The sequence below is a fragment of the Pleurodeles waltl genome, chromosome 9 (assembly GCF_031143425.1).
Source record: "Pleurodeles waltl isolate 20211129_DDA chromosome 9, aPleWal1.hap1.20221129, whole genome shotgun sequence".
Classification (NCBI taxonomy): Eukaryota; Metazoa; Chordata; class Amphibia; order Caudata; family Salamandridae; genus Pleurodeles; species Pleurodeles waltl.
Window position 1 is genome coordinate 291,824,139 of NC_090448.1, and position 14,515 is coordinate 291,838,653.

Here is a 14,515-nt window from a genome sequence, read left to right on the forward strand (position 1 = left end):
GCATAGTAGAGGAGAGTAGAATGGAGAGGCATAAAGTGTCAGAGTGGAGGGGTGCAGATTGGATTAAAGTGCCATAGAGAGGAATGGCGTGGAGTAGAGTATCATAGAAACAAGTTGCGTAGACTGGAGTATGCATGGTGTGGTATGCAGAATGCAGAACTTATAGAAAGAGGAAGTGATGAGGAGAAATAAAGATATTTATCCTCTTTAATCCTCATTTGGGAAGGCGTAGGTTTTGACGCATTCCTAGGTCTACCAGCGATGGTAAACTTGGGAATGCGCGAAAAAATCCATGGAACACCTTCCCAGGGCAGAGTAAAGCAATGCAGCAATTTGCACTGCAGTGCGTTACTCTAGATTTATCAAGCAAGGTGGCTCTTCGCTCTTGTACCACATGTGTGGTTTCAATTACCTTTACATTTACACAGACATACAATTTTACTGATAAAACTATAAAGCGCACAAATGATACTGTGTGGCATTACCTGGTGCATTGAATTGTTTTGATTGTTTTAAGATATGTGTTTGGAGCACAATTCATAATCATAAAAAGTGCTTTGTGCTTTGCTAATTCTGATATATTCTGAAATATGTGCAGTTCATTTAGAGACATTTACATTTTATTGTGGGCTTTAAAAAGCCTTTCCTTTCACACCCCAGATTTTCAGATAAATCCTCTCTCTTTAAAATCAGAGAAAGCAAAGTTAACATCAAGCTCTCTTGGAAGACTGAGTCTGACATTTGACCTATGTCTTTGAATATACAGCAAATGTGAAAAGATAAGAACAAAATGTAAAGCCTATTTATAGAAAGTGAGCATTCGTGGAAGAATACAGTGAATAGGCTATTGTCCACGGGAGAGCCAAAGACATGCTGGTCAGCCTAAAACAAAGAGCCAACAAATAGAAAGCAAGCAAATGTGAGTTGCATACCTCAAAGTTGATGGTAAGCAATAGGTGGAATGCATTCCCAGGGAAGCTTTTACAATGTCCCCCAAACCAGATAGCTGTGATGTTTGGTAGGCTTTGACCTAAAGATGATAACATGATCAAACAGAATGTGTTCATCATATCTCATCGCCGGGAGGCCGGCTTTGGGATGCATTCACTGGAATAGGGCATTCACAGTTGCCGAGAGAACAGCCACGATCGCAGCCTATAAACATCAGTTTCATAAAAGAGGTGCAACTGCACAGAAATTGCACAAACGTTGTTCAGAAAGCTAAAAAAGTATGCCCCCTCACAGTAGCATGGAACGTAAAGAGATACTGATATTGACTAGGGTCCACTTGTATAAAGAGGTTGCTGAAACCCTAAGCTTTTACTGAGTTTGCAAATGGAAATCTGTTTTCCATTTTTTTAAGTGGGAAGTTTTTATAGTTAGGTGCTTCCGATGACACATAGCACAGGGCCACAAGACAGCTCTTGAAAAAGGCAATGCTAATGAGGAATACTTGGTTGCACCACGTATGGTGATATGCTTTGATCTTCTAGTTTTGACAGTTGGTGACACAATCCCTACAGTGTGAACATGTATGCCGGTATAGAAGTACATTGTCACCATACAAGCATGGAGATCATATCTCCCAGGTGAGCATTGACAATTTCAAGATGGAGTCCGTAGAAAGTCATCTTGTATTCTGCTTAGCTAACAGGGAAGATTGCAATGGCCTGCTAATGTTAGGTGTAGGCCAAACATCAACACTGCCATAATCCTTGAACAAATCGCAATTAGAAAATCGTAATTCCAAATGTAAGAAACTCCACTGAGTTTCTTTTGAGACTCCTGGTGGGTTGCAAATAGACCTACCTCATTAATATTAATGAGAAATGTCGTAAATTTGTGGCCCATTGGGAATTGCAAAAATCACAGGGATGGTGGCCTGCAAAGGTCAGCAAGCAACAGCAGACCACCATGTCTGTGACTGCTTTTAAATAAAGCAATATATATATATTTTTTTTTAACGCAGACGGTTTTCTTTAAAGGAAAACTGGATGCGTTTAAAAAGAAAAAACTGAAACATTTCAGTTTCATTTTTTATGAGTAGGCAGTGGTACATGGGACCACTGCCTGCTCTTAAAAAACGTTTTTGTATGCATTCACAAAGGGGTGAACGGGCTAACACAAATTTGAAATTGGTACTAACTGTGATTGTTTTGCGACTGCATTCACAGTCACAAAACAATCCTACATACAATTCAGATTTGGTGTTAGGAAGGGAAACCCTAAACAAGCCACTTCCTAATACCGAATCGCAAAACCCAAATTGCGATTCGGTAACAAGAGTCTGCGAATCGTCCAGTTAGTGACAAGAAAAATGCTTTGTACATGTGGCCCTAAATGCATATCCGCGGGAGTAAAGCAAAAAATTACTTAGCTCTTTTCTGGCCACAAAATCACATCTTTATTTCCAGTCACTTTGGAAACATGTTTTTTTAAATTCTCCATACACTCCAAGATGTTCGAAGATTTCAGTAATAGCTTTCACTCATATAAGATCATTTTATCTACAGGAAAATGTGGCAGAGGGTTTAACTTGAACTCGTGCCACGCATTTACCAATTTCCAACAATGCAACACCTGAACCCTCTTTACTGCGTGCCACACGCCCATCGGGAAGGGCTAACAAAAGAAGAGGTATCAGTACCTGCCAGCTTCACCGTCTAACCTGTGCAAGGCACGGTAAAGCAACTTGCAGACATTGAGGAGAGCAGTGCTTGTGCTCCTGCCATGTAGCCCAAAGGGGGAAGTCAGCTGATCATGGATGCTATGCCAACAAGCCAGTCACAGCATCTGGGCCTCATTGCAGCGAAGATAGACACCTTGGAGGTGGAGATACTGGGCTCGTGGCCAGGTGCTCAGCCCCGTGCTAGTGTAAAAGTTAATTTCATAATGGCTAAGCTGTCACAAAGTAGCACTGTGCCCTCGGGCAAGTGGCGGGTGGTGTTTCCCACGTATCCGAAAGGCCCTGTGCAATGTGCCAAGTATACTGCGACCACTAGTGCATTAGCTTAAAACAGCTACATGATTTTCAACTGCCCTGACCAGCTTTTACTATTCATTAGGGATCCATATTCCAGAGACTTAAGTATGTAAGTAGGCCTAAAGGACAAAAGACCTAAATGTCTGACCCCTGCAGCAGCGTGTGCACATAAAAGCAAAGAGGGTACTTACACTCTGTTGAACAGAATGACACTGCAGTGCGGTTGTCATGCACAAACCCTGCTGTTGGACACCAATCAATCCATATTGGCCTCTATCAGCTGGGAATCCTGTAGTGAATCCTAGCGTGTTTTAGTGGGAAACAGGAGTTAGCTTAGCCTTTGGCTTGCAGACTCGTGCCCCCGCAACCTAGTGACTTTTACCCTACTTAGCTTGCTCTGTTTTAGCGCATTTATTCAATTATATCTTTTAAGATGGCTGCCTTGTTTTTAGTTAGGCCTATGTTTTAGTTTCACGTTATCAGTGCCACCACGTTAAGGGGTCAATATCAAGCGACAAAGATAAACAAACTGTAGGTATTCACATTAGGTATTTTCCCTCTTCACGCCTTCAAGGGAATTGTTTATATAAATTACCATCCCAAGCATGTCTTGTTATTTATTGTTTGGGAACAGACCTACATCAGGAGTCCAAGCAGATCAGTGTAAATACACCTCACTAGAATTAGTCAGAGGGATTCCAACCAGATGCCATCGCTGCCACACGTCGCCTTGACGGTGACTCAGTCTTCGTGTCCCTACGGAGTCTGAGCTAGAGACCTCTTTCCAAGGAAACAAGGGTTGGGGGTCTCTTCTCATGGACATGGCATTGGCAGATTAGGTTTAACACACCTAGGTCTCTTTTAGGTTAGAAATTAGGTTCACATCATTAGGGTGTTAGGACATATCTCACACGTCATGTAACTTCATGTCATTGCAAGATGGTGGGGGTCTTTGTATTAATGACTCTTGTCTTTACCATTCTGTGTCTTGCACTGTTCATTATCCTAATCCTTGCAGCCCATGCAACTTGTCGCAGATTGCAGTTTTGATAAATAAAACCTACTGAAACTTTACTGCATCGCTTTCATTGCCTGTGTTTGATTGAGACATGTTGTTCATGTGAGAAAAGGGTAATCTCTGTTTAACCATGACACTCCCTGAGATGTCACACTCTTGAGTCCATGCGTAAAGGCTGCCACAAAATCACCTTTTACTGTTTGGGTTTTTGGTGAGGTGCTGCTTGTGAGCTGGGACGACAGTTGTGATTTGTTGCAGAATTGGCATAGTCGCCTACAAACACAAGTACTGTCATCTTTAAACCAGCAGTCTTGCCTAGAGCAAGAATCAAACTACGACAATCCCTGAAGCAAAGCTCTAGTGGTACCTGGATGGTATGCAGTCCTAGAAGCCTCCATGCCATTAGACAATCCCAGGGGTGCGTATTTATGTGACAAGGAAGTGCAGTTCAGAAGATGAAATATTGGTTCACTTCACTTCATATCCAATAAAAATAATGGTTTCTAAAACAACGCCAAGCACTTAAACATGTGCGTCTCGGCAGACTGCTGGAGCACTACAGGAGTACTGGACCTTACCTGGGAGTTTTGCTAGCAGGTGAAACATGGTTCCTTACAGAATGCATTGGTTGTTATAGCTGCATTGTGGAAGAAAGAGGCTCAATTCTATACTTGGCATGGGTACACTGTACCTCCAAAAAATTAACTGCACCAGGTGTGTGGAATTTAATAAAATATCTACTTGCCATGGGACAAGGTTGCTTTATAAATCTACTTGCCATGTAAAAAAAAAAAAAAATCAACTTGCCCCTTTGGTGCCATGTAGTGTGGCGACAAATTATGGCAGCAATCTCAGTATGTAAGAGCTCTGGCAACAGCCTCTCTGATTATGCCAGGGCCAAAACTATAATATATACTAGGGTTTGAATACTATCAATTCCAAGCCCTACTATAGCAATTTCCTTATTTTGCCACCTTTTCGCAGCTCTACATACTGGGGCTTGAGGAAGAAGTAAGCAATAGTTCAAGGGCTGGAATGCCTCTGAGTCTGTGCAAACCTACTAAAATGCATGTTTTAAGGATTTTCACCAGCTCTTCTGTAATCTTTTCCCATACTGAGAAACGTTGGAAATTTACTCCTGTCAAGGGCTGAAGTAGAAGTTCTTCACGGGTTGGGAAAACATGTTTGGAGGGAAAGTGAACTTGGAAACGCTCATGTGAAAATACAGTTCACAGTAATCTTGTAGGAGTACGATTTCCTGGTCTACTTCTGTAAATTCTTATGAATTCATGAAAGTCACTAATACAAAGACATTTATCATGGGTGCACTTTTGTTACTTTCTCTAAGAAATGGGCCCCCAATTAGGTCTGGTGTCAACCAGTATATTTCGTTTTTTTATTAAAATTCTATTTCTCTTGCTCTGTCCATCTATTTGGCTGGCTTTACTCTGAGTTATAGCACTTCGCTCTTCCACAAGGAGCATAATGGCACACAAAGTAGTTTTGTTCAGTGCCAGGAACTACTGTGGCAATGCGTGCTTTTTAAAAGCAAAAATTCTCCTTTTTTTTCTTTTTTTTTTTGCTTTTTGCCAATGTTTGTTATAATGGTGACAGATTGGCAGCTCCCACTACAATAAAGTATCACAAAAACCATGTCAAAACAATACAAGTATTATCAAAACCAAAAGGATGTCCACCAATGTCAGATCAGTTAGCTTTGCGAGTTTTTGTTTATATTTATGTTTCCCATATTCTTGTTGAAAATGGTTACACTGATTTTCCATTATGCATGTTTTTGGAAATACTAACGTACATAAACATAGTTTACTAAATGATGCTTTAAAGAAAAAGCACCTAAAATTCCACAGTAATTTAGCAATTTTTTTTTCCCTACTTGCATTTTATTTTGAAAGCAAAGCATCATCAATCTTTCTTACAAGCTTATGCAAAGATTTGCATATAAATCAGAGAGCATTCTGGGAGAATTACATGTGGCCTCAAATTGTTGAACTTTTCAAAAGTGCGTGTACACATTTTTTTACTGGGACCACTGCCAGTAGTGCAGTGTGACCCTATAGTGTTTATTTAGAGTGCTCATCCTCATAATAAAGGCTTTGCATTAATGAACCATAAATACAAGTTAGAACAGCATATGGACACAAATGTTACCTCAGCTGTAGACAGTTCCCTTCCTTGTAAACTGGCCACCAAAGGGTTAGTGCTGCAGGGGGTGGGCCTACTTGTCTTCAGGACAAAATAAACATGAAAACTTGTTGTCCTTGACCCCAAACAATATGTCCTGGGCATCATTCGAATCAACATCTCTGTCTTGGGACTGTTTACTGTCTGACAGCCCCGCAATTTATGTTTTGGGAATTTTCACTAACCCACAGTCAAATCTCAGCCTAACTTTTTTTTTTTATAGTTTCTTTCCTGCTCACCCCAACATTTCTCTTTTTCCTTGAGCCGTATCCCTGGAAGGCTTTCGGTTTCTTTTAGGAAATGAAGTGGGCCACAACCTAGATTTGGAGCCACAATTAGCTGCTGCAGCCAAGCTTGTTTTCTGTCCTTTATGTTTTGGCTTGGGGGACCACCACCCATCTGTCCCACGTGTCTATGATTTCCTTTTCTTTTTTTAAACACGGGGTATCCACCATCTCTCTACCATTTTTTATGTCCAGTAGTGAGGTCTCAGTGACACCAAATCAACATATCAGACATTTAGGATTACCCACCCCAAACCAACGCTTATGAGAAAAGAGAAAAAGGACTGTTTAAAGGGCTGGTTGTACAGTTTGAACATCTGAAATATTGCAAATTAATTATAAGGTTCTATTGAAGCCGTGATACAAGGGCAAAAGAAGCCAACAATTCAAGCAGATTGGAAAGACAGGCAAATTGGTCAGAAAACCATGCTGAATGTATAGGTGCGAGCTCTAAGACATCCAGATTAGCAATACAAGAAGGGAGGCCATCTTGTCCTTAAACTAAGCCCGGGTTCAGACTCCCGTGTCTCAAGAAATATCTGCTGATAATCAGTGCTTAATTTGTAAATTAAGAGGTGCCGGTGCTCAAAACAGGAGGCTGCTGTAATTAAATCTGCCAGCACTGAATACTGAGGCAGCGTAATACTGAAACCATCTCGGGCCTCTTCAATCCATTTACGGCCACCCCTGCTCCTTCAGCTCATCCTGCAACTTTCTACTTTCTCCCTTTATGACCCTTTTTAGTTTTTCCTTCTTCCGTCTTTAACATATGTGTCTTTTGCTCGCAGCAAATGCTTGAGGCATACGAATAAGCCCCGGCCCTCAAAATAAGTGCCGGTGCTCAGCACCGGAATCAACCAGCACAAATTAAGCACTGCTGATAATGCCTCTAGTTTTAATGTTTAGTTGTAGAACTGTGACAGCTTTTATCAACATGGGCCCAAGTTGTGAAGGGAAGGAAGAACCACCTCTCAGAATATTTAATTGCAAAAGTACCACCAATTCGTCAATATATAGCCCAATACTAAATGTATTCTCCTGCAACCCATTCCTCTGTTACTGAATTTGAATACTTCACAAAGTATGACGTTGGTCAAATGCATGCGGTCTAGAAATCTAATGCTTCTCAAATAAAATACCTATACCAAATTACTACGTCTTCATCCAGGGGACCTCATTGCTTTTCTAAAGTTGGACTGAAAACCTCAAATAACTCAGTCCATATTATATGGAGAAGTTGGCCAGCAAATGATATTATTCCTCTTATAAAGTCCTGCTCATTTCCTTCTTTGTCAAACTCAGGGAATGTAACGGGCTCCATGGGTACGTCAAATGGGAGAGTCCCTGGAAAGTCAATGTCTTACTCTTGGCATTTCAGAACCTTCTGCTGTCCAACTGCCACTGGTGCTGCTGCACTCTCTCCATTTCAACATAATTGGCTCTATTTTTAGAGCAATATTATATGCCCCCTCAAGGGGCATTGACATAGTTCACAGCATTATAGACATGCAATATCAAAGCTGGCAACACCAATATTTTTTGCTTTCACATGAAAGTGCCTAGATGTTTCCATCCATGCAGTCCCTCATCCATCTGCTTATGCACTCAGTCATTTTAATGCACTCATTCTCTCATACAGCCTTTCACTCATGCATCTCTTCACCCACTCAGACACGTATTCTTACATTCACCCACTCGTCCACCCACAGTAACTGCCTCACCTTAAACAAGCACTCATTATGAAGAGTAGCTTTCAGTTATCAGCCAGACCTATAGGCTTTCCTGATATTTTCTGATGGTGTGACAGAGCGTTCAGCGGTGTTTGACTGCTAGTCTGTAAGGTTTACGAAACTGTTAGTGGGGGGAGTGTTAGTGGGGGGAGTGACAGTGAGGGATGTGACAGGTAGTGTGTGATTGCTGGTTTGTGAGTGCAGTCTGTAGTATCAGTTTGCCACTCTTGGAGAGGTTGTGAAAGTGATTCTGGTAAGGTGTGACTGCTACTTTAAAGGGTTTAGGACAGCTGTTAGTAATGCAATACTGCCGGTATGTGAGTGATCAAAAATGCTTCCAGTAGTGCAGGACTGGCACTCTGTAAGAAGTGTGGAAGTGCTTGTTTTAACGTGCGCCTGTTGGTCTGTGAGCGATGTAACAGTCCTGATGGTATTTAAGATTTCATTTTCCACCATAAGGTCTCTGGAAGTTACCCTTTCTCTGTTTTTGGGCCTTTGTGGTTGGCTTTCGGTAAAGACGCTGATCAAAGATTCGATGGGGCAGTAAAGATCCAGGCTCACCATTTATTTACTTTTACAATCTTACCAAGTGACCACTTGTAGGCTGCCCTGCCCCATAAAAGCCCCCTGTCTACAGCGTTCCCTGATCCCCACATCATATGCACAACCGGATGCACTTACTGTCATCAGCAAGCATCAGTTACATCAGTGAACATAGCACCCTCCTATTACCTCTTGGTGCGGCAGATATTGACTCGCTTCTGGGTCTCTGCCTTTGGACTCACATGAAAAGCTCTTCAACAGTTTCTAGCAGCTGCTGTCCCTGGATGTTGCTGGTCCTTGTACCCAACAGAAGTCGCTTTCCTCCCTTGCGTGCGCATATAAACACCGTGCATGGGCAGTAAAGTGCCCTTCATGTAGAGGACATATATGCTCTATACATACAACTGAAAGGGCCGCTGGTGTGCCGCGAGAGAGGCTATCTATTCCGCACATTAGCTCAAGAGCACATACCTGCACAGTAAATACAGTATCATAACTCATGCTCTCGACAAATTACCACAGTACAGAACAGACCCACCGCTGATAGGATGGAAAGCCATTGGTCCAGAGGGATGCCTGGCAGAGGTCAAAACACAACTCAAGGCTATTACTGATGGAGAGAGGTAGGGCGCAAACAGTAGATGCTTTGCTGTTTGTTTACTGCAATACATACCACCCACCAACCCAATCTATGTGCTGTAACCTTGTTACCTTTGAATACAGTGGTCATCTTAGAAATAAGGAGTCCACGGGTATCAGGGCACATTGTACCACTGCTGCTGCTGGCACTTCAGTGTGATGCACTATTGTATTTTCATGCATTGCAACTGTTGAAGATTGAAGTTCTACAGCAGGAGGCTGTGGGGGAAATGGACAGGACAGGAGCAGGTCTGATTCTGGGACAGGGGGCAATAACAATGCACCTCAACCACTGTTCATGTGAGAATTTGTTCGGATTGGGGGTCCAGTGCAATTAGAGGTTACTAGGCTGGCAATTTGTGTCTTTTACCTCTGATGTCTGGGACCTCCTTACTATTGGATGCAAACTGGGCACCAAGTGCACCCCTTTACCACTGGACCCACAAGGCAGAGAGGTAGAGCAGGCCAGGGATTACTTAGTAGCGGATGTTGCTTAGAAATTCAGAACTCTGCCACATACACTAATTAATACCATATGACTGCCTAGCCACTGCTTTTCCTTTCACATGGAAAGGGGCATTTAATTCACAAAATATCGATATACTAAACATAAAGCTACAAACACACAAAATGAACACCAGACCTCTCTACGTCCCACTGAACTAAAGATCAATGTAGGAAGGTCTCTGAGGGTTGAACAATGTATAGCCCCTTCAACTGTGTTTGTCAAAGAGCTCACAATGTAAACCACATACTATTTATTGTCTTTGTAATAGGGTTTGCAATGCAAAACCCATTCCAATAGAACAATGTAAAACTCTTTGCTATTGCATTTGTTAGAGTACACAATGTAAAACAACTTCTTGTTATACCTGTTAAAGAGTTCAAGATCGTAATCCTTTTCTATTGTGTTTGTCATTGGGGTGCACCACACAAAGCCCTTTCCTACTGTCTTAACAACTATCATGTATTAGCAAAAGAACTAATTCATATGTGGGCTAGCACAACTGCTGACCAATCACATGCTCATAAGGGAGATCAACAAAGGAGGCAGAGCCGAAGAGCTTTATTACTATTGTACACCAGTGGAGCACTAAGTAAACCACTTTTGCACTTGTCCCCGAGGCTAATGAGGCAGAGCTATGTAACATGTTCTCAAGGCTGTGCAGATTATAAACTCACAGCTCTGTAAAGCGCACAACAACACTTAATAAATGAACGTATATTTGGTGTCATACCTTTTAAAAAGAAGTTTCATTCACATACAACCAAGTACTAGAGACAAAACTACATAAGTACAGTATGAAAGCCCCACTTATGTAACGCAACTTGAGCTGAAGATTTGTTAGGTCTCCCAGTGTTAAACAACACAAGGCCCTTGCTCTGGTGTTTCTTAATGAATCCACAATGTAGAACCCCATTGTACTCTATTTTCTCTCAGAGAGTTAGCAACATAAAACCACTTTCCAATTTGTTTGCCACAGATTTCACAAAGTCAAAGCCCTTCATACTGTATTTGTCATGGGGTTATATCAAGCAAAGGCCCTTTCTGATGCACTTGACCAGGGCTCGTTGCTAACAGTGTCTCCATCCGTTATGAGCAATAGATCTACTTCACGCATGGAACACCGACGCTGCCCGCTCACATGCCAGTAAAGAAGATGAACAAAGGGGTGAAACCAAAGACCCTCTCTTAACCCCCTTCGCAATACTGATTTTTAATTCTGATTTGTGATTATACGAGTTCGGCCAACAACTGAAGCTGTCTTTAGCCGTATTTAAAAAAGGGTCAAATTACACTTCTGAAGAAACAGCCGCACAAAAAAGTGGATCTCAAAGATGGCCTGGATCTAAGATTGCGTAATAGCCATTTTCAAACCTCCTGTATTGCTCCCAGGGATATGCACAGTCTCAAAGGCAGGGGTGATATTCTTGATCTGGTCAGGTGCACGCCAACTGAGAAACAGGCTGCAGCCAAACACCTAGTAATACAGTAGTTGAAAACAAACACCCACTGACATGGTCTATTCACTCGGTCTAGAGGTTACAAAGATGTGCTCAAATCTCCTTGTGTTCTCAGAAGTCCTGACTTAAGCAATGCAGAAATCTGAGCACACATGCTAAGGATGCACTCAAGAACATCCAAGGTTTAAACTTGTATTACAGGTAGTGGACAAATACATTAGGAATGGCAGCTCACACACCACAGACCACCCTCAAGCGTCGCTCTGAACAAGCAATCATCGCTGTAGTCTTGCGCATGATCCACTTTCTAAGAGATGCACGACAGTAAGAAATGTATTGCCCAGCCAGGGAAGTAACTACGGCCCTCATTATGTACTTGGCGGGATGCTCCGCCGCCAACCGTGCCGGCGGTCAACAAAAGACCGCCAGTGGCGACAGTCGACATCACGCCAAATAATGACGCATGACGAGGCCCGCCATGCTGGCGGTCGGTGGCAGGGGTGGATGCTGCTCCACCCTCACATCACTCCCTACACCGCCGCGCCTATAATGAAGCAGTAATAGGCGCGGCGGTGTATGGAGAGGTGGCGATGGAGCAGCATGACGGAAAAGGTAAGGAGGGAGGGAGGGAGGGAGACAGACATAGAGAGAGAGAGATGTGTGTACACGTAAATGGGTGAATGTGGAGGATTGGGGAGACCTGTATGTGGGGGTGGTGAGTGTCAGGGTGGGGGGACCTGCAAGTGGTTTTGGGGGTGGAGGGCTGAGGGGGTCAGTTTTCAGGGTTCGGGTGGGGGCTGTTCTAGGGGCTTGGGGGGTGGGCAGGGATTGTGGAAATGAGGGGAGGGGCCAGGCATGTCACATGCAGGTGACAGGAATGATTATTCCTGTCACCCGTATGCTTTCCGCCAGGGATTACCTGGCGGGGTAATTCACCAGGGAATCCCTGGTGGAAATGGGATCATAATCCCACCTCCTGTCCTGCCTCCACCGCCGAGTTGAATGTGCTCACAGTCGGCCCGGATGTGGACTCTGGCCTGGCGGTGGGTTACCCATAGTTCACGGTAGACCAAAAGCACTTTCAGTTCACCATGCTCCCTTTTGGCCTTACCAGCAACCCTTGGGTGTTCACCAAGGTGATGGTGGTGGTTGCAGCTCATCTGCGGAGATCTGGCGTGCCGGTCTTCCCCTATCTCGATGACTGGCTGTTGGAGGCTGTCTCCCACCTCCAGACTACGGCGGAGCTCCTGAATTCACTTGGGTTCATTATCAATGTGCCGAAGTCACACATGACTCCCTCTCAATCCCTTTCATTACAATTGTACTGGCACTGTGCTGTCTCGGGCTTATCCTCCCGAACGACGAGCCCAGGATATTTAGGCTATGATATAGATGTTTCAACCTCTATCATGGACTTCGGGGACACTGACTCAGAGTGCCGGGACTCATGGCCTCCTGCATCCTGCTGGTGGCACTTGCCCACTGACATATGCGGGCTCTGCAATGGGAACAGAAGTTCCAGTGGGTGCAGCATCAGGGGAATTTTTCTGACATGGTCTCAATATCGGAGGAAACTGCAAAAGATCTGCATTGATGGCTGACAAACTGCCAGTGGGTCAGTGCAAGACACCTCCACCTTAGTGACAGCTGCGTCACTCCTGGGATTGAGCAGCATTCTGGATAGAGTTGAAGATCTTAGCTAGACATCTCTACTTTATCAATCCACTAAATTCCCACATCTTTCTCCCCTAGGTCTTGTCTTCTCATTACAAGAACAAACTGTTACTGCTTTCTATGTGGTCTTCTTCAAAGCATGCTTATTAAATAGGGGTCATTTTTCTTTCTCCAGTTCCACAATGCACCCAGTTACTTTCTCTATTGGCCTCATCTGTTAACACTAGAGATCAGGTGAAAGCTGTGCATAAGTGCCTTTAATATTCAGAAATTAATTCTTAATTCAGATGTGTTTAGTTAGCATAGCTAGGCCATGGTCATCGTGTCACGGCCAGAGCCAGCTTGCCTTGATATCCATTCAGAAAGAAATGTGCAAGTTGTTTTACATGTACTCGTTTCTGTATCATTTTTTAAGTAGAAGGTCTTCACTGTGTCTGCTTGCTGATAACATACAATTATATTAGTTTGCCTCCTGCTAAGGAAACTGTGCCCAATTGTTCCTGTCTGTTGCAAAAATTGAAGGTCTTTTGCTTCAGGCTTTTGCATGGGCCATTCATTGCTTGAACACATTATTGTTTTTGTTTGTTATGAAATGTTCAGTCATCTCCTCTTGTTGTTTATACATATATTTATGAATAAGCAACAAAGTAGTTTTTTACTAGATGTAACTTATTTGACGTATCTTATGTATTCAAACAGTCATTATTTAATTTGCTTGTATCTCAGTTCATCTTGCCCTATTATGTCATTTTGCACCATGTCAAGTGTGTAGCTTTGTTGCCTAAAATTCTATTACACGCCTTGTTTTGGAGAAATGTGGCAGTCTTTTGGCTTACTTCTCAGGTAGCAGAATCTATGCTAATCTGTTAACTAGCTTTATACTTAAGTTTTTCCTCCCGTCCTAAGTGTGACAACTGCACTAGTCTGTCTTATTTTATACTTCTAGCTTTTTGCACATTCTATTTAGATAGACTCTGTCAGTCCTCTTGCTAAACTATACTTTGGTTTTGGCTTTTTGCTTACTTTAGAGGTAGACCATATTTTGATTCACTTACATTATATGTTTTTGATTTATTATAAATGCTACTTCCCGATGGTTTGAATAACACATGTTTGTCTTCTGTGATGATCTGAATTTTGAATAAACCTTTATGGTTTTGACTTAAATTGTTATCTTGTGAAGGTTTATTAATTGGTACTAGGATGTAGTCTTACTAAGACATGCTAGGTCTTAAGAAGGCTCAGACATTCCTTATTCTGCTCATCAACCCACAAATTATTTAATTAGAAGGTTGACAGCAGTATTCTTTACAGAATCAATTCACATACACCAAGCCAACCAGATTCAGAATGTCACCATACTGACTATTATGTGAAGTATCTCTGGAAACTCAGGACTGTCACTCACACAGAAAGTGGTGGGTACTTGTGTTGCACTGCATTATTATGCGGTCCTAGAGCAGACAGAAGAGCATGC

General features: G+C 42.7%; 1 protein-coding gene across 1 annotated transcript in view; it reads right to left on the minus strand.

The window, feature by feature from the left end:
• TEX264 (testis expressed 264, ER-phagy receptor) overlaps positions 1-14,515 on the minus strand; it is a 511,145-nt gene that overhangs the window by 20,567 nt on the left and 476,063 nt on the right. The gene's annotated exons all lie outside the window — the stretch shown is intronic.